We start from the raw sequence: 21,896 nt of genomic DNA, 5'->3' as shown, positions 1-21,896 counted from the left end.
TGCAGAATGACAGTTATTGTACTTTGAAAGGATTCAAAAAACTTAAATTTTGTCTTTTCTTAGGGGTTTATCTAACTGAACATATTTGCAGCAGAGGCATCTGAGTTTGTTATCTTGGCAGTGGGAGGAAATAGATATTTTTGATTGTGATTCATTTGATTTAATTCAGATATATGTACTGGGAGCTGATGACTCACAACCTTGGGGTGACTGTATCTCCGAGACTCAGTGGGGTGAATCCTGCCTCTTCTTGAGAGACCACTAACCTTTTGCAGTTAACCCTCACGTTCTTCATTTATCCCTTGCTGAGATAGGGATATTTAATCTATTTCAAAGAGAAGAACAAAGATTAGCCACTTATTTTTAAGGAATACTTGGACTGGAGGTGTTAATGTATATGCAGTTTTAAGTACAGACATAACATAATTTCTAATAATCATTTTTGAGGGAACTTTCACTCTTAATCTAATCATACACATTTAAAATGGTTCAAGAGGCATTACAGATGATGATACCTCATCAGCAATTTGAAGTAAACTTAAAAACTGGAATCACGATTTCCTCACAGTGACCTTCCTCTTGGGTCTTGTTCACTCATACATAGCCTTAGGACACAAGCTGGTGTGATGCTGGCAGCTGCAGGTGAAAAGCTAAAGGCAGGAGTTATATTTGTCTGGACGAAATTTATCCAAATTCTGAAAGCACATGTTATGCAAAAAGTCAGCCTTGGCTCTCTGAAAACCACAAATCAGCTGAGGTTCTACATAACTTTTGGATAGAGCCTGTTTCTTCAGATACAAACCAAAGAGACTGAACTGATCATCTCTTGGTTTAATCCATCTCACTGGCATGCCTTAAGTTTAATATAATGATTCCAAACCTAAATTTCCAAGGGTGCTACCACAACTAGCAGAAAGATATAAAATATATACTTCTTCAGTAATGAAGTGAATTGGATTGCAAGGGGACAAAGATTTTTTTTTTGTCTTTTTTTTTTTTAATCATTGATGATCAAGCATTTGATTGCATCAGTGGACTTTCTGAGATCCCTTATAATCTCAGTTATTTTGTGGTTCTGTATTTCTGTTAATAATCACTAAAACAAAGGTTTCTTTTTCTGTCTTGTAAGGAAAAAAAGAACATAGTTACAGAAACTGACAAAAATAAATATGTAAATATTTGCAAAATGATATGTTGGAACTAATTTAGTTTCATTAACTTGAAATTTTTTCAAGCTTTTCAAGTTAAATTTGCAGAGTTCAGCACTGGGTTGTTGTTGCTTTTTAATCAATAGCAATTACATTTTTTTTTTAACACAAATTTCCTCTTGATTTCTATTAAAAATTGTTTTCCATTCTCTGAAATTGAAACAGATTTTGATGGGATGAAGTAGACTCCCCACCACACAGAGCTTTCCAGACTGGACATTTCACTGAAGGACTCATTATGGTTCAAGCTGGTGTTGGTGCTAAAGAAGGACTTTCTGGGTGAAATTATATTGATTTTGTCAAGCACGAGGTCAAACTACATAATTATAATGACACCTCTGGCCTTAAAAATCTATCTCTTCCTGAATAAATAATGCATCAGACATTATATACGGAATGCAGTGATGATATGATTAAGTATCTTTGATTTTCATTACATCCTCAGCTGCTAGTCTATACTTACAACAGCTACTCATTCATAAAAGTATGATCATTTAGAAATTGCAAATATCAATATATTGCACAGGATTCACATTCATTAACTGGTTGATAATTTTCTGACTGTCTTGCTTTCTCCATTTCAGTTGCTTTTTTTTTTTTTCACTTGCCTGATGCTAAATAGAAACTAGAAGCAGCAAATAGAACATTTTTTTTTTGTGTAGAAATTCTTGTTCTTCTATGCCAATCTTGTTTTGAGTTTTTAATGGTACTCAGTGTTTATCCACCAATGTAATTACTCATGTCCCCAAAAGAGTTCAGAGCTCATTTGATCATGAAACTGAAAAGAGAGACTTTAAAAATTTCTCTGTTACTCATGTTTTGAAATACTTATCTTTATAGACACGTCTGTGCTTTGACTCCAGCAAGGATTAGAAAGACACAAATTCAAAATGTAGATAAAATGCCAGTAATGAGAAAAAAATGGTTGTTTGAAGGAACAGGAGGAGGTAAGTTATTCAGTGAGACCTCCTGACCAACAGACTGAAATGCAGAATGCAATGCACAAGCAAGAACACTCCATTGAGCCTTGCAGAAGCTGCTGTGAGCTCATGGGTTTTTTGGCTGGGCTTATTTTTATGGAAAGAAAGTGAACTGCACTTTTTCAAACTTTCCTGATATGATGAAGTCATATTTGGCATTGATATTCCTGATGAAAAACTAAGTTACTGAGAAAGGCTGGTCAACTCAGCAATAGAGTAGAAACCAATGGCTTCAGCTAAAGGCACTGGCAAACTTCTGGATGATTTCAGTAGAGAGGCAGAATGTCAGTGCTCATGGTATTTCACAGTATACGTACTTCAACAAAAACAATCAATTCCAAATACCAACATGTATTTTATTAGAAAATACCTGAAGACAAATAAAAACACCTGTGCCAAGGCCTTCCCAGAAAACCCAGAGGAAAAAAATGATCTATGTATTCTAAAAAAGTATGGAATGGCCTCTCAGGAAAAAATAAGCATTAAATAAACTCAAAAACTAAAAGAAAAGATTAAGCAGAAGATGCTGGCACGGTATTTTAGGAATTAGAGCAGAATCTTTAAAACGATCAAGAGAGTGCTTGAAATATCAGAAGTGTGTACTGCATGGTTTCTGGTATATGGTTTTCCCTGAAAATGAGACTATAACCCTGCTGTGTAGGTATCACTAAAAGCTTTCATAATGATGTCAGTTGGGGTTTGGTAAAAAAGCAAGTTCCAAATCTCCTCCATTCCACCCAAGTAAGTTAAGAACTTAGTTCCAGTTAATGTCACAGAAAGCCAAAAGATTTTCTCTGGTATTAGCTAGCTCTACAGATGCCTACAACTTCTTTGGACCTTCCTGATCAGCCTGAAAATTCCCAAGGTACCTCATCTGTGTTTCTACATGTTGTAGTGAGCCCCTAGTGGACGAGCAGGCATTGATTCCTGCTTCAGGGCCACTGTGATGAAAAGGTGGAGAAGTGTCTGGTGCTGCAGCTTCCCATACTTATTGTTCAATTTGGTGGTGCAGCAAGCTGACAAGATTTCTCCCCCATCTGTCATTCCCACCCCCAAACCACAATTTGCTTTCTCTCAATTTTACTCTTGCAACTGTCTGTGGAGCTTTGCTGGAAATGAGATTTTTTAATATGATATCTCCTTGGAAAAAAACTCTAGAAAAGAATTGTGTTTTAATACAGCTCAATCTTGTGGTCTGGCTCACAGCTTTGCTCCATGCACAATTACATCAGAAAAACTGAGCCGGCAAAAGTCTGTGATTCTAAAGCAGGAACGAGATGGCAGGGGGGATGCAAATGCAGTGAATGAGCTTTTCCATGGTAAGGAATTGCAGCACAAGTTCCTGGAGGGATGCATCCCACCAGCTGTTCTCTGAGCATGCCAAATTCCTGTGACAGTTTAGAAATGGAGGTGGTGAGGCCCAAATGTGTGCAACAGCCATGAAGACAGATTCTGCAGCCACAACACATCCATGGTGGCTTGCCTGGCCTGAGAGCACTTAAGACTTATATTTTGAATATGTCAGAATAACAGATACAAACGTGGGTTTGCTTTGTTGAAGTGAAGCTTAACTGACAATGGACCCCTCCATAGTCAGAGGCAGTGACGTGGAAAAAAAGATGAGAAGTTTGATTGCTTCTGCTGTTTAATAATGACTGTCGGATGTAAAGGGGAACTGATGAAACGTCAGCCTAGTGCACCTGAAAAGGCTAGACAATTGAGGTTAATGTAATTTAATTGTGTGGAGTTTTAAAAAAACTTCTATGAATCATCATTAAACAACCTCTACTTTCTGAGTTGTTTTCTCCCTGTAGGACTGCTTCCATGATAAAGTTTAAGCCAATACTATGAGCAAGTTTGCTGGTTTTTTTACATCTGGAATATGAAACATGATATTTTAAAAATCAGCCTCATTATTGTAGCTCTGCTCTCTCTTTGGCAGCCAAAGATCTTAACAGCCGTAAATATAAGACCACATGTGAGGATTTCCTTACTGAAAAACTCAAAAATGGCTTATCTTGTTAGGCACAAGAAGCTGTGGGAAGCAGGAAAGAGGAGTTGCAGTGCCAGCGCCTGAAGTCAAATTCTCTGGTGAATTGCCCTATGCTAAACACAGTCTATAAATCCCTTGGAGCAGACTGATTTGAATGTTTTCATGCACTGCTGACTTCCAGGTGAATACTTTCTGGCACAAAAGTAGGTTTGAAAGAAAACAGATTGGAGGAGCATGGCTTGTGTGTAGAGCTGCACAGTTAAACATGCCAAACTGTGCTTCCAAGCAAGTATTTTCAACTCCTACTTTGGTTCACTTCAAATGGAGATGAACTTGGCATTGGCACAGCAGATACTGGCACAAGACTGTAAGTGGCAGCCAGGAATAAAGTCAGGAATTTGTTAACAGGGCCAGAATCACATAAAGGAAGAAAACTGTTCACCTTAAGGACCAAGGAATTAATGTGCTGCACGAGACATTGCACTGCTGCTCTGACAATCATCTTCCTGCCTCACAATCTAGAGCTGTATACAAACATCTCCGAATGGCATCATGATTTTTTTCTTTTTTTTTTTTCTCTTTTTTTTTTCCTGTGGTGCTTACTTAAGATGCATGATGTGGGATGAGAGCAGAAAAAGAAACAACCCTACTTTTGAAATAATTGAAAATCACCCAAGCTCTTCAGGATATTGGGTGATGTTATGCATCCCATGTTTGTCTGTGGGTTGGTCATTTTTCTCAGAGGAAGCAGGACAGTTAATTAGACCTATCTGAACTAACAATGAAGATTTAAATCTCCTTCCTTTGATATTCATAAGCAAATAGGGTAAAGATTGTTGGATTGATCTCACTGGGACACCTCACACATGCATTCGCTGGCTTTTGCTGCAGTAGACATTTTTGAGTTAAGATTTTCAAAAATCTTTTATAATATGAATAGTAATTCCTGAATAATCTGAGTGATCATTTATATGTACTTTTATATGTATGTACCATACATAGAAATATTTGTCTCATTGAATGCCTATGTGCTTATATACATATTCCATGGACATACAGAATTTTTGTTTCAGTTATTTCAGATTGGCATTATAAATATGAAAAAAAATATATAAGTACAATGCAGCATTTTATTCTCTTCTTTCACATCTTGTTTACAGTGAAGAATTGGATCTTAGCTTTGGAAGGAAGTTATGGGTGAACTGATCAGAGCCTCCCACAGGACAAGAGCCTGAGTCATGACATAGAGGTGGCAGAGAAGGCCTTTACATCTCTGAGGTGCACTAACACCTTTTCTTAATTTCAAGCTAAGGTGCTTTTTTATCCACTGAAGTCCTGCTTCATACGTTCGGTGTCTAGAGGACAAACTGCTATGCAGTGTACAAATTACCTTTCTCTCTATCCAATAGACACAAAGATAATCACAGATGGCTGGGAAAGGCTAGGTACCAACTCTTGTCCTTATAACAAGCCAGTCAGAAATTTTTCAAGAAAATATTTTCGTGTCAGAAAAATGCTGATACACCTAAAGTGGAGCTGCTCACAGGGAAATGCTGAGCTGGACAGTAGTTTTTTTTGTGAGAAGTGATGCTCAGTTGCACCATATAGTCTCTAGTCAAAGTCAAATCCAGGGAGCAAGAATCTTTGTCCCTTCAATCTCTGTCATCCTTGAACTATGAGTGCCTGCTCCTGCCCTTGCCACAGGAATGGAACAGGACTCAGAATAGAGCCAAAGAAAGTTCTTTCTCCTCAGAGTGCAGCTCAATGCAGTCCCAGGGCCAGGACTGCCTTCCAAGCCCCAAGTACTAGCCCCGATGGATCCAAAGCCTAGTGATGTCCAAGAAAAAACTCTCTGTATGTGGCTTAAACACAACCTGCCACCTTTTCCAAAATTCTTATAAAGTGAGGAAATTCATTCTTGTTCATCTGCTACCTGTAATTTATGGGACAGGTTAGCCGCTACAGTTACTAGTAGACTCCCAGCACATCCAGCAGTGCAGTAACACTCAGCATGGTGCTACATCTAGCAAACATTTTCCATAGGTCTTCTTAGGCAAGCTAGGCTTTTAAAATTAGCCTTTCAGTCCACATGGAAGCCTGAATAAATCATTTTGCTGCTATACAAATGGCAGATCAATGCTTGAACTTGACTGCTATAAGGAGCCAGGTAGGCCACTTCTCCACACTCCCTCTTGCATTGCTTTGTGGAATGATCAAGCCTGGCTGCAGCTGCCAGCACCATAGCTGATGTATATGTGCCTGTGTATTTATATAGACATACAGTGCACAGACAGGTACGTGTCACTACACAGCTGAGAATTTGCTCTATCAAACAGTGTTTTTGTGCTCTTCGTATCTGCTGCAGTTTCCATGGAAATAAGTAGAAGGCACTACTTTTGGAGTGACCCATGCGAATATTCCAGGGTAACATTTTATAACACAGTCTGGCTGCTATGTTTCTTTAAATATTTTTTTCACTATTGTGATAATTCTAAAAGCACATAAAGAAGAGCAGGAAAAAAAAAACCACCACCACAAAGATGCGTTTTGTTAAAAAATGTCAACCTGATACCCTTCATCCATACCCCTTTCTCTGTGCAGCATCATTTATCCAAAACTGCAGAGCCTGGGGAGCAAGAGTTCTTTCAGATTTCCTTCCACAAAGGATTTTTTTTCTGAGATCTGCACTGAAGTGACACGGGCCTGCAACTTACTGGTGAGTTCTCACTACAACCAGTACCTCAAGGCAGCATGTGATGCAATCTTGATAATGTATGAGCCCCAGATCTGAACTGATTTCGCTCCTATGTTAAACCTCCAGGAACAACCCAAGGCTAAATTAGAGCTGTTGTGAGTTTACAGTTTCACAAACATATTGAGGAGCTTGTAACTTCTGCTCTTTTTGTGATTTTCAGTCTCTTCCCCACGTTTGGAAATCTTGGGACAGTCATTTGCAAGGGTAAATCTGGCAAGAAGATTTCCCCTCTGTTAGTAACACAGGGCTTTCAGAATCTCAGACCAATATTTTTGCCCCTAGTTGCAGCAAAATTAGAAATGTACTTTGCAGCAAGACTTGAGCAGTATCCATTCCTTGAGAACAAGCGAATACTTTGGTAGTTTAGCTGTTACTGCATCCTTTTCTAAATTGTTCGGGGGGAAAAAAAAACAAAGAAAAACACACACAACAAAACACATAAAAACTGCCAAATTCCAGATTCGCTTACTGGGTTGCATCCCCATTAACAAGCTGGTTTGGAACAGCAAGGTTTTGAAGTGAAACAAAGACCAATCCATTGTACTAGACATTAGTTCTGTTTCCAGAGTAACAGGTGAGACTTGTTTTGAAGTAAACTACACAAGACCTGCTGTAGGTATATACCAAACGTGCTTCAACTCCAGTGGGTCACAAGGGTCCACTGTAGTAACTAGGCCTTTGGACAGCTTCAAGCCATATGTGTAGTGAGGGTAGTCAGTCTAAACTAAATTTAGGCAAAGTAAAACCCCTGGACCACATGTGGTGCAGATGTAGGGGCCTCAGCAGCAATAGCTTTGATCCACTGATCTGCTTTTATTGTGCTGAATTACACACAAATATAGATAAAACCCTAGAGTATCAAAATTTAACCTTCACTGAAAATCTTCCTAGTTTGGCAAAGCTGATCAGTCATAGTCTATCAATCTTTCAAAGCTCCTTCATGAAGTGTAGCAGAGTTCACATCTTGGAAAAAAAACATTAATATGAGTTTTATAACTCATTGTGTAATTTTTTTTTTTTTTCTAGTATGTCAGATGTATAAAAAGGGTCATTCTCCTAGTGATAGCATTATCCATTGAGATAAATCAGATCCAGATTGGGTCTATTTGCTGTTAGAAGAGCCTTGGCTTCATTTCTTTAGTTTCAATTTATATTAAATTGGTCACTTATTGTCTTGGGCAAAGAGATACATTTCTGGAGGTGGTGGGAATAAAGTCTAAGCAGGACTTCCCCATGCTATTGTCCTCTCAGACTCAGCCTCTGAAGTCTGCACTGTGTGTACCAGCTCAGTAATTTGAAGATGGGTGGGATTTAAGGAAAAAAGTTTAAGAAGTTCTATCTTGAGAAAAATGGCAAGGAAATGGTCCACTTGCTCAACTTGTGAATGAGTATTCCTAAATTAAAAACTCAGAAGTGATTCCTATTATTAAAGAATATTATCACAACAGCTGTTCTGGTCAGCTTGGTTTACCATTAAAGTAGTCCATAGCCAGAAATGGTGACTATAGTTTTGCAGTGCAGGGATAAGTACAAAAATATATGTCATGGGTGGGAACAGCTAACATGTCAGTCATATGATTTGATCTCTAAACTCATGGCAACTGGAAGATCTTTCCAGTTTAATTCAGATCATCTGAATTAAAATATGGGAAAAGAAATACTTCATCTATTATACCCCAAGGAAGGAAGAGAAGAATTGGCCAGAAAACTTTTATCATACTGCTGTGAACAAAACTAGTGTTATATTAAGGTTTATAAAGAGAAGCATATATAGTCTGTCAGACAAGTACAGCCTTCTTCATACCCTCTACATAACTGCTAAGACTTCAACCGTGTACATAACTGTTCAGTTACAGCTGCAGGACCATAGGAAAGATGTACCAATCATGGGCAGCTTAGGTGGAAGCAGCAGCAATGCTGAGAGTTATAACTTGTGTGACAGTATGTTGCACGATATACCAGTGTTTCCTAAAAGAAAAGAGATTGCTTATTCTGAAAAAAGACCTGATAGCAGTTTTCAGACATGTGGTAGGTTGCTGTGAAGAGAAAGAGACAAATCAATTACTTTTTGTCCTTGGCAAACACAGTGAAAGTGCTGTAAGGTTAAGTATTTGGAAAATCTTCCTAATAACAGCATGCTATTAAAAGAGGAGAGATTTGGGGATGTTTAAGAACATTCACCAAGGAAAGGTTTTTAAAAAGATATGAAGTGAACATGTGCTAGAAGGAGTACAAGAATGGCAGGTGAATTGGCTGGATTATTTCTCAGTGCTCCCTGCAGAATCACTGTTTATGATTATTGTTTTCCTTGATTCTTTGTCTTAACCCCACTGAAACCAATGTTTGCTGTTTTCCTTGTGAAGCACTAATATTTTGCAGAAGTAAAACTTTAGTGCAGCAGCATGAAAACAATGGCCACAAGTCCCATAGAATGGAAATCCTCAGGCAAATGTGTAACACTGTGCAGGGCGTTTTAATCAGGAGAACTGAAAAGAGTGTGTGGTTTCGTTTTTAAGTTTGGTTCTCTTAACAACTGCACCTTGTAAACAAACAAGGCTAAAACAATGTTTTTCTCTTTATTCCTTCTTTGGAAGAAAGCCTTGAAAGCTTTGCAGCTTTCAGATGAGTTTTTTGGCTCAGTGCAGCTTTTGGTTTGAAAGATTTGGGAATTACATATGACTTCAAAAACAGTTTATTGTTATTTACCTATTGGGTGAAAATTTCAGGGTATAAATGCGCATAAATCTACATTACTCAAATCTTTGATCATTTATATTTCAGTTCACATTAACAGTTGTGAAAGTTATATAATTAATTCAAATGCTTCTGAAACTTTTTCCTTCAACCTTAAGAGATGTTATATTTTCTTAAAGCAAGTATATTCATTTGTTGCAGTAGTTTTAGATTTGGAATTGTTATCCACAGGCTGTTTCTGGAAAATAATGAGCATGAATGTTTTATTATTGAAATAACCCAAGCCCATTATGATTAGCAATGAAGGTTTGTGTCAGGATTTGCTGACCAGTGGTAATGTGTAAATTCATAACAAGATGTAGTTAAGCCAGATTTTCGCATCCTGTCAAATATTTAATGTAGAATTAAATGTATCCAAATCCATGTTTTACACTTCTCAAGTTTACTAACTAACTAGCTTTGATGATATTGTCATATAAACCTTTTCACCTATTTGTACTGTAAAATAGTGAGAAAAAATTACTAGATAATTAATTGTATATTCTTTCAAAGAACTTTCCATCTCTCCATTTCTATCCCACTCTTCTGGATAAGGCTTTTTTCTTCTGCCCATTATTATTATTCAGATACTACTACACTGCTTTCACTTCCACTAGTTACAAGGAATAGCTGAATTAGAATATGTGGGTGCATACTTTTTCCAAATATTAAGTTTTCTAGAAGGAAGAATACAAGCTGTCCAATTCTTTTATCAGCTTGGTGGATATTCAGGTAGTATATGTTGACAAGTTTGTTACTTTTAATTATGCGTTACTTCATGAACACTACAGCTTTTTCTGTAAGATGTGGAACTCATGACATATTTTTATTGCCCCAAATATGGAGTGCTACAATATACTGCACAGGCGATTATTGTAAGATCATTTGAAAATGTCATTTTATGTTGGATAAGGCTCTTTTCTTATAATATGATATTGTATAGGGATAGAATCTTTTTATCTCTGCTCCATAATACACAGTGCCATTAAGATGATTTTTAGGTAGAGTTTAAGATGGTAGATCTGGTCTGCTGTGTGAATTCCTTACTACATGAAACACTAATTTATTTCCATAAAATACCTCCAGTGCAAGTACACCAATATACCCAAAGTTAAATTCCTGAGATTAAATGAGAAGTACTTTTATTGTGGTTTAATCTAACAGGCAGCTCAGCACCACACTTTGCTTGCTCACTCCCCGCATCCTGTCCAGTGGGATGAGGGTGAGAACTGGAAATAAAAGAGAATTTGTGGTTTGAGATGAAACATATTTACTAAGCAGAAAAGGAAAACGGAAACAAAAATGCAATTATAACCATAACTATGTAGGCTGCTCTGAAAGTAATGCTTCCTAACTATTTCCAAGGAAACTACAACAGATACAAAGATCACAATAATATTTTTTGATAGAGCAAATTCTCAGCTGCATAGCACTATTTTTTAATGTAATCACCACCATAAGCTATCAATTTTTGACAGCAATGAACAAGATTTCCCATGCCGTGCTCATAAAAATCTGCATCAGCAGAGGTGGCCCATAGTTTCACAGAAACTATAACAGTATTGCCCACACAGTTCATCTTTCAATAGTCCAAATAGATGGAAGTCAGAAGTGGCCAAATCCAGACTATATGGTGGGTGTGTCAGGACAGTCCAGCCAAGATTGGCAATGAGCTCCACGGTCTTCAAACTGGTATGGGACCTGGTGTTATGTTGAAGAAGAAAAGTTGTCTTCTACTCTGGCCTGACTGAAAGTTTGAGCCTTGAGTTTAGCATTGCGATATAGAGGTGAGAGCTAATGGTTTGTCTAGGCCACAGGAAATCCAGAAGGATCACACCTTTCCTATCCCAAAAGACAATGCACATCACTTGACCTGCTGAGGGCTGTGTCTTGAACTTTTTTTTTATAGGGAAACCATGTCATCACTCTAAGCACTGTCATTTTGACTCCATCTCATAGTGGTGACATAATGTCTCGACACTGGTAATGAAGAGACACAGGAAACTGTCACCCTTAGCCTTGTGTTGGTGATAGAAGTCCTGAAAAAATGGCATATGGTGTTCTTTCCACTCCTGTGTGAGCATTTGCACCACCTGGTGCAAACTTTGCAATAATCCAACACTGCACCATTGTTTCCAATGCACTGAAGCCAATATTCATTTTGGTACACAGCTTCCTGGTTGCAATCCACTTATTCATGTAGATGAGCTGATTGAGAGACTAACTCTTCATTTTACAGAGTGACATCTGTGCAGGGCTATCTGCAGTGTGGCTTGTCTTTTGCATTGCTGTCACCACTATTGAAATGCACCATCCACCATCTCACTGTGCTCATATCCATTTTTGTGGTCTCCATAAATGTTCAGCAAGTGCTGATAAATGTGAGTGGGTGCCATTTTTTTCCACACAGAGGAATTAAATTCCACACCTTTGCTTCATACACACTTCCATGTCAGACACCATTTTGTCAGACTGCTCTTCTGCTGCCATCTGTCACATGGTAACAAAATTGGCCCCAGTACTGAGCCTGGAGAACGCCAATTGTGACCTGCTGTCAACTGGATTTAACTCCATTCACAATGACCTTGAGTTTGATCTGAACAACCCCCATTTAATTGAATCTGATTTAGTACATTTCAAGTCAAGGTTGGCCCCTGCAGAATGGCTCACAAGGAGGCCCTGCCATCAAGCTCTTAACCTCATCCAATGAGCAATCAAGACAAAACAAATACATTCCTAGCACAGGCTAGGATTCAGGTTTTCCAGAATTATATTCATTACACTGGAAGGAATGGGAATAGTGCTGTCCCTGCTTCTAGCCTGTTCTAGTATGACAAGGCTGTAGATATGTTCTTTCTATGATTGATGCTCTCTGCTTGTGGTGGCAGATTGACTGTTTTGATAAATACAGTTAAATCAATCAATCTCTTGATCTCTCTTCCTTACAGTTTAGATTTACTGCATTTAAATAGGAATTAAAACAGAATACTTCTTTATTAATGAATGAGTAAAACAGGTTCTCCTGAAAATCTTAAAATAGAGGAGTTAAAACTAATTTGCAGAGAAACTTCTTGGATCTTTTCAATTTCCTTATCTTTTAAAAACATTTATGATAATTAATTTTCTCTACAGAAACAAGAATTTCTCTGCATTCATATTTTCAAAATAAAGGAACACCTAGATCTCACAAATTGAGAATAATTTTTTGAATAGTTTATCATTTTAAAGGAGACTTCATTTCCATTTCAAGATGCTACTTATTTTTTATCACTGAAATGAACTCACAGTCACATTTCTTCAAAGGAGTTTGACCAGTAGATCTAAGGATAAATGAGCAGCCTTTTCTGTGTGTACCCACTGGCTACATCTCTACCCTTGCTGTTTCTCCTACTTTGTCATTCAGAGCGACGCGCTTCAGCACCGTTTTGACTAGCAGGTCACTGGGGTAGAATGAATTTGCTGACAAATAGTTAGGACTGCAAGCTCTAAGGAAGGCAGTGCATTTGTCACAGCTTTCTCAGACTTACAACTATTATGGTTGCAGAAGCTACTGCATAAGACGGTCATGGAGCAAAGCACCTTTTTCAAGCTACAGTAAGTTAAACGAGCACACATATAGAACAATTAATAAATAATGAATGAGAATCACCTTATTTAAGGGAGTTAACATTTAAAACACAGGATTTCAATGTGCTCTTCCACATAGTAATTAAAGGAAAATTCTACAAATAGAATATGAACTAATTTAAAATAATACAGGGAATCACTATGTGTATGAATACCGGAAATTCAGCTCCATGTAAAGTGAGTAGGTTCTAAGTAGAATAAAGTGAGCAGAACAAATATCACTTAAGACTTTTTTGGTATGAATTGACTATGACAATGATGAAAGTCTGTGAAACCTGAAAACCTTATTTAGTCTACAATGAAATTTGAGATCAGGGCCCCAGAACTATAAAGCAATTATGACTCTTCCTAGAATAAATTTATATTTTATGTTTCTCAATGCTTATTTCTTTCTCAGATTCACCAACTGGCATGATATTTTTCTATTTCACTGAGCTGGAGAAATTAGATGTGGAAAAGACCTTGTAGATCCTCTCATCTACCCTCATGGCAAAACAGAATTGTCCCCAAAGAATATTGATTAGTGCATTGTCCAGTCTAGTTTTAAATGTCACAACTGATGGAGCTGTTCCATTTCCCTTGGGATATTATTACATAGGTTAATAGCTTCTTCTTTCAGGAAGTTTTACTTAGTATTCAGACTGAATTTTCTCTTACTCAGCTTGATCCCAGCTGTAAAAGCCTGTAACAAACTAAACTTTCACTTCTGTAAACAGGAGAAAAAGGATAATGGAATAATAAAAATGATGGTGCTAGATACAAAAAATATTTCATTACTGTTGATCTGGAAGGAAAAAAAATGTGTGCAACACATGCATATATTTTTATAGTTATAATCCTAACTGTACTGAAATCCAAGATTTTTTTTTTCTATTGACAAATTGGGCCAAGAATTAATGAAATATTTGTTGAGAGTTTCACATTCATGTTTAAGAGAAGTAAAAGGCTTCAACTCTTCAGTTCTGTAGATGATGCCAGCCACATCTCAACAAATCCTTAACATTTGGAAAAATAATAAGTAGTGAAGAGAAAATCTTCTTTACTGCAAGACCATCTGGAAGTTTGTAATACTTGTAATTCCTGTGGTCCATGGCAATTTCATGCAGCTTTGAATGTCACTGTGTGACAAAATGTGAGTGATAGAGGTAGAAGATAGTGGTGGAAGACTGTGGAGCTTTGAAAGCCTTCCTCATCCTCCACTGGATGAGAAAGTGGATGACCATGGATGATGTTGCACCGTGATATTGTTTTCTGCCTTGTCTGAGCACAGCCATGGAAGACCATGACTCTTCCAGGCACAGCCCATCTCGTTCCTCAGTTCTGAACTGCTCAGTTCAGACCCATACATCAAATGCACCTAGGTCACTGAGACTGCTTGGCTGAAGGCTCCCTTATCTCTATTAATCTCCTTTATTTAACTCACTTGCCCTATTTTCCATTTTGAGTGGAGACAGAAATGCAGGCACTATTTTTCCTCTTCCCCCCTCCTCCTCTCTCTTTTTCTGAATTACTTCCTTGTTCCCTACCTTTGGCTATTTTCTGTTTTGGTCTCAACAAGTCTTATTTCTTGCTGAATTAGGAGAGAGCTGTACTCACTTGGAGTCTGAAACAGAAGCTGGTAGAAATGGAAAGAAGTGACCTGTTTTAATTTACCTATTTTTTACTGAATAGAAGTTTCAGCCTAAAGATTGAGAATATGTTTACTCCCAAGCAGAATGATATTAAAGACAATGGGATATTTTCATACATTTACATCTATTAATTCATTTCATTGGCAATTTAATTAATGTATTGTAGCTTTCTAAAGCTTTCTGAAGAGTATCAGCTGAACATGGTAACAGTCTTGCAGAAAACTCTCACTTGACTGCACAAAATTTCTGGATGAAAGATTTCTACTGTCCCTGCAAATCACATGTATGACAACAAATCCTTTTATAGGAATACTTACAGATGTCTATAATGAGGATCCAAATGTAGAAGTTTGCCGTCACAGTAGACTAACTGATATGAAGTGGATGTGAAATTTCAGAAGTGCTGGCACAAGAAATTTTGTTTGAATTTTGACTGAAATACTCCACACATCCCTTTGAAAAAATTGGTAGCATCGAGCTCACAAACAGTACTGAATACTCAAGTTGTTTGAAATGAAGCAAATGAAGGTAAATCACTGTTGGGGGTTGACGGAAATGGCTTGCTGGTTTGTGATGTTTTTCGGAACAGGAAGTTGTGTGTGTGTATTTATTTTTTTATTTGAATCCATACAAAAATATTATCCTTGTGAAATACAATACCCCCTGAAAGATTATCTGAATCATAAAAGTTTGTGCTTCTCATGTTCAAAGGAATGAAAAAGTCTCAATAAAACCTGTCACTGTGTAGGTGTTGCAGCTCCTTATCTACTATCTACAGGAGCTGCAGAGAGTTTCACCTACAGCTGAACAACACAATCCTTCTTAAAGTTGGCTATTTAAATATGATGTTTGGACAGGTCTGGTGTTTTATACTGAACTCACTTTGAAACCCTATGACATGTGATAGCACTTTGCTCGGAGACAAATTCTCATAGGAACCTTACATTACATATTTCATATCCCTAAACATAATTATCAGGCCAAAAAATATACATAGCAATGAAGACTGACCACTCAAACATTGCATTTCCAGTGCATAGTGTTATTTCTGGCAGAGTCAAGGAGGGAGAGGAAATTCAGGGAGTGCTGATCTGAATTTCAGGAGCAGATTCAGATTAATGCTGGATCATGTTTAGTGAAAATTGATCTACAACGTCTGTTTGGCTGCTACTGGGCTGAAGCATGAGGAATGCCTGAAGGGCTGCCGGGCATTTTCTATTGCTAGGGATCTTTTGTTATAGCCACATGTTATTTATTTATTCTTATTCTTATTTTATTTTATTTTATTTTATTTTGTTGTAACATCTATGAGAAAAGCACAAGCCAGGATTTGCTTTACAAAATCGCTGCAAGCTTGCTCAAACCGAAGAGAGGATGTACCCAATAATCACCAGCCTGAGTGAAAGGGAGAAAAAAGGGAAGAATACCATTGTGACTTTTAAATATGACTATCAGTAGCGAAACACTCCAGCTAAACCAGATAAAACCAGAAACAAAAGGAAACTTGAGTTACACTAGCAGCGGCTTAATAGCTGCAATTATCAGCTGGGCTACCAGTTGGAGTTCCCACCCATTGGAGCCTGAGGTAAGAGATGTCAGGGGGATAGAGTGAAAGGCCTGCCTGAAAATGCAAAACCGCAGAGCATTCACTTGCTAAAAGACTTGGATGAGCTGCTCGGTCTGGTCTTTGTGCTCTTTTAAATACAGCCATCTAGTTGTCTTGGAGACAGGCACGTGGGGGAAAAAAGAGCCACTCAATATTCCTATCCCTGACTATAATCCTCTGTTATGGATCAGCTAAGTAATAGTCTAAATACAAAACGTATAAAATATTAACCTGACAAACCGCCCTGCTTAAGTCAATGACATATGGATAGAAGATGTGGGTAACAAGAGGTTTATTAAACAGCTCCAGTTCAGCTGCAGCAGAAATGGCAGAATAGAAGCAGGACTTGTAAAACAGAAAGGGTAGAGAGATATTAACATAGAAATGCAGCTGAGAATTCTCCTGGAAATCTCAGAGAAGCAAACAGCAAATGAGGTTGATTAAAATTACTGTAATTGTGGTGATGAGTTGCACGCCACATCAACACCCTACTGTACATAGTTCCTGATGTAAATTTGGGCACTAATTTGCTTCATAAAACTCCCACTGACTTCAAAGAACAGCAAAATCCAGGCTCTTTACAGGAAAGAAACACATGCCTGACTTGAAAATGTAAGATGAGCGCTTCTAAAATGTATCTTGAAAGCATCACTGTATTTTATTGATTATAGCCTCACATAATTTAATTTTTTTTTTAAGATTATGAAATAATTGGAAAACTTAACATAGTTCCTGTTTGAAAATAGTAAAGTTGAATCCGTGTAACTAAATAATAGCAAACATTCATATTGTTCTTTTCAGGAATAACCAAGAAAGTGAGCAGGATTTTTACAGGCATTGGCTTCGGGGTAACTCAACTCAAACACAGAGCTCACCTTCAGATATGTTAAAAGGGAGCTACTCTCACACTGAGCTCTCACCTTCAACAAATCAGTCCTTTCAAAGAGATTTAAAGCAAAGCACTCAGAAGTCATCCAGGACCGTTAATCACTTCTGAAAATCTCGACAGAAGTCTTTGTTTTTACCTTTTTACACTAATGATGTCTTACTGCATCCATGTTAATATACATTCAGGTAATTCTAAAACAGTCAATGTATGCATCCCATCCATAAAGGAATGTACCTTAGCCTCCTTGTCGAGGCAGACTACGATGTAGCATAGGGGTAACTGAGGCAGAACTGGAAAAGATAGTGCATGAGCTGCAGAAATGCACGGTGTCAGAATTAGGATGAAATGGAAGAAGAGAAACTGCAATTTGGTTGTTGCTTCTGGACAGCATTTGTTCCTAATCTACTCACTGCTTGCAGCCCTTTGTAATTGGTGCCATTCTCCGAGTTCCCACAGCATAACAGGCTGTTTATCCTGGTGTAAGTCTACTGAAATCAATGGGCATGCGCAGTTTTCATTTTTATTGCTGATCCATGAAGGACATAAGCAATCTTGATCATGTAGAAAAAGTAATAAAATCCTGCCTTCAGGAAGGCCTATGAGGTTGAATGCTATGAAAATATGCTTACAATGACTGTGATTTCAAAAAACAGTCTGACTGCTAATGAAAAATAGACCTGAACACAGTTGAAGAGATATTCAAGCTTGTGGTTAGGTTGATGCCAGATGTTGATGCACAGGAAAGGGAAGTTGAGGAAATTTAAGAAAAATAGGTACATGAACCCTAAGGATATTGGGTTACCAGCCAGATGGGAGACACCTGGAAAGCAGCTATTTAAATCTGTTTGAAGTAAGGGTCTCTTGTAGAGGCTTTGGCCAGAGGGTTTGGCAGCTGAGAGAGGAGGCAGATCCCAAACCCCTCCAGCTCCTCCTGGTGCCTCCTGTCTCCTTCAGCCAGTACTGGGCAGCTTCCAGAGCCAGGGTGCGGGGAGCAAGGTGAGAAGGAACAGCTGTTTGCAGAGAAAAGAGGAGGAACCAAAGGAAGTTGGGGGGCTATGGGGACTTTTTTTTTCTTTTTTTTTTTTTCTCCTTAGCTTAGTCTATTTTTTTTTTTGACATTATTTTTATATTGATCTGCACTTATTTTTGTGATGAGTTGCTGATTAGTTGGCATTTATCCCTGTAATCACCTCAAATGTCATTTAATACTCCTAAATCCAAAAGACTGATGACAACTCTCAGATTTTTCTTGTGCAGGGTTAGAATATGTGTATGAATGCATATATAAACACACTTATAAAAGTATTTAAAATAGTTTGATTTTTAGGGGCCTGGAGCACCTCCCATATGAGGAAAGACTGAATGACTTGGGAGAGTTCATTCTGGAAAAGACTGGCTTTGCCTTTCCAGGGGATTGAATCTTCTCCAGCTTCAGTTCTTCATCTGTGAAATGGGGATAGCCCTATTTTCTCTGCCCACAGTTGATCTATGGAAATATACATTCAACAATATTTGGCTATTAGTGCAATTAATCTATATCAACATTTCAGTGGATTGTAAACAAAGCACTATAAAATTAAAATTGGCTAAAAAATTACTTTTTATTTCATTGCTTTGTAGGTTACTTTTTTTTTTTCCCCTGTATTTATTTCTCATCTAAGTGTGCAAATTTGGTCAAGAGTTATGTTTCTAACTAATGATCATAGAATGAATCATAGAATCATAGAATGGTCTGAGTTGAAAAGGACCATAATAATTATCTAGTTTCAACCCCCCTGTTATGTGCAGGGTCACCAACCACTAGATCAGGCTGCCCAGAGAGTTTTCTGATTGTGGCCTAACATTCTAAGCCTTTGCTGTTGCTCTTAGTCTTGTTGTTCAGAAGCATGCTACAGCCCCTTGGAGAAAGTCTAGTACAGACTTTAAATCTTCAGTTCGTTAGCTTAACTCATTTTGGTTCCTTCTTTGTGAGGAGGTCTTAGCATGTATCAAATAAAGCACCCCAGGGCCCACACAGCACATCATCAGCTATGGTATTGGCTTAGAGAGAAGGTTATTCAGATATCAGGTACATAACAGGCTGCTCAGGGAGGTTGTGGTTTCTCCTTCTCTGGAGATATTCAAGACCTACCTGTGCTGTAGGTGCCTGCTTTGCAGGGGGATGAGACTCAATGATCTCTGGACGTCCTTTCTGGCCCCTACAATTCTGTTATTCTGCGATATCCTCTGATAAAGTTCTCTCTCCCTCAATCATGGCTCTTCAAACTTATCTATATCAAAAACATGTGTGTTTAGCTGTAACAAGAACTGCTGGGTGACCCAGTTTTGGGATGTTCTTTTAAAAGGTCCTTTGTTTTTGGAAGGTTCTGCACCGTTCCATGAAAATATTACTTAAAATATTTCCTAAAACACCTCCTGCATGGCATTTGAAAATAAGAACATTGCATCATATGTCAATGCTGTCCAAGTAAAGTGCTTTGATTTTCTACTGTCTATAGGAGAACTAATGCCCAAAACAGTCCTCATAGCTACATCCAAGCTTATGTGCATACACATATGTCATAGAATCATATGACATGTGGTCTGACATGAAAGTAATGCCTCCTATTTTATTATGTTGGCCCATGATGTCAGAGGCATATGTTAGTGTCATGGCAGTAGAGCTTGAACCTTCCCATCAATATCCTGTTACATTTTGTTGTGACAGATGGCAGCAGAGGGGCAATCTGACAAAGTCATGTCTGACTTGGAAGTGCGTGTGAAGTAAAGGTGTACTGAATTCCTCCTGCACAAAAAATTGTACCCACTGACATTCACTGACTCTTGTTGAATGTTTATGTACACCAAACTGTGGACGTCAGCACACTGAGGCAGTGGGTGGTGTGTTTCAGCAGTGGTGACAGTGATGTGAAAGAGAAGCCGCATTCTGGAGGACCATACAGTTATTTATGAGTGTGGCATGCAGGCTCTTGTTTGTGTCTAGTGAAAATACATAGCTGGTAGTGGTGACTAAGTTGAAGAATGATGTTTTGAATCTGAGGATTTGCTCTATCTAATAGCGTTATTGTTCTTTTTTATTTGTTGTATTTCCCCTGGAAACAAATAGGAAGTATTACTTTCAAAGTTCCATATATATATACATATACGTACACACATATGCATACATGTACACACATACATAGACACATACATATACACAAGTACATATATATGTCAAATCTCCTGGACTGGACATTCAGCATCATATACTCTCATTCCTTCTTCATGCCCACTGACCCCTTCTCAAACTGACTAAGCTTACACTACAGAGATTTGCACTGCCATAGACCCGTGCTTCTGTCCCAGATCTGTGCCTCTGCATAGTCTCCTAGCTTGGCATTAAGACTTTTATAGTAACTTTGAGATAGCATCACCATTTTCATATTAAATGCAATTAATAAAAAACTATCTTTAATCTTTCTTTCTTTTTTTTTTCTCTAATGTGGTATCTTCATAGGTAACAGAAATTGTGATGCATTTTTTTTTCTATAGGGAGAATTTTTAAAAAGTGCTGTAGCAGATTATATCTATTTTCTTCTGCAAGGCTTCCTGATGTACACTAAAGGAAGATATGGCTCTGCTGTAAAGTGATACAGTTTTGAAAAAGAACACTCTGATATTAGTGCATTTTAACACTGCTTAATGGGTTTATAATTGTATTCAGCATTTTAACTGGAAAGCAGGGATAGGAAGTAGTTGGGAAAGTATGCCAGTGGAACCTTCCCTCTTATTGATCATTATGAACCAAAAGAGGTTCTTCCTCCCAGAAGAGGAGCAGAGAGGTGAGGCATCTTATGTCTGTGGACAGGTAGGAACCACCAGTACATTAGTGATCACTCAAAACTTGCATTTCAAAACCAAAACGGCTGTGAGTCTGCTGAAAAGGCTGAATATTTTAACATACATATTCTAATAAAACAACAACAATTTCTCTTGCCAGTGCTGCCATTTTATACACATTAAAATAAAAAAAAAAAAGCAACAACAAAACATTATGCATAGAAGTCAAGCTGTCTTTTGCAATAAATGAAAATGGCAATTCCATGTAATTAATTGGCAGGTACCCAATATCTTTTTTTTTTCCTACAATGAAACAGACATGAAAAGTAACAACCACTGTGTAATAGCTGTTGCATTATATTAATATCACAGATTTCTCAGGAAGAATATACAATCACCTGGAATAGAAGAGGTGGCTAAAATACACATTATTAAAGTATGAAAGAGGAATCAACAATATCTTGTGTTTCTCCTACTCTACGGGGAATAATTTTCTGGGTAAGAGAGCCATTATTTCAAGTATTCACTCAAAGATCCATTCTGTTGCTGTTAGTCCTGGTGAATAATCTCTGTTCCATAAATAGCCTCACTGGTTGAGACTACTGGGGTCTGTAGTCCTTCCAGTTTTCATACTGTTGCATTTGTTACCAAAAAA

The sequence above is a fragment of the Meleagris gallopavo genome, chromosome 2 (assembly GCF_000146605.3).
Source record: "Meleagris gallopavo isolate NT-WF06-2002-E0010 breed Aviagen turkey brand Nicholas breeding stock chromosome 2, Turkey_5.1, whole genome shotgun sequence".
Taxonomy (NCBI): Eukaryota; Metazoa; Chordata; class Aves; order Galliformes; family Phasianidae; genus Meleagris; species Meleagris gallopavo.
This window is presented reverse-complemented; position numbering follows the sequence as displayed.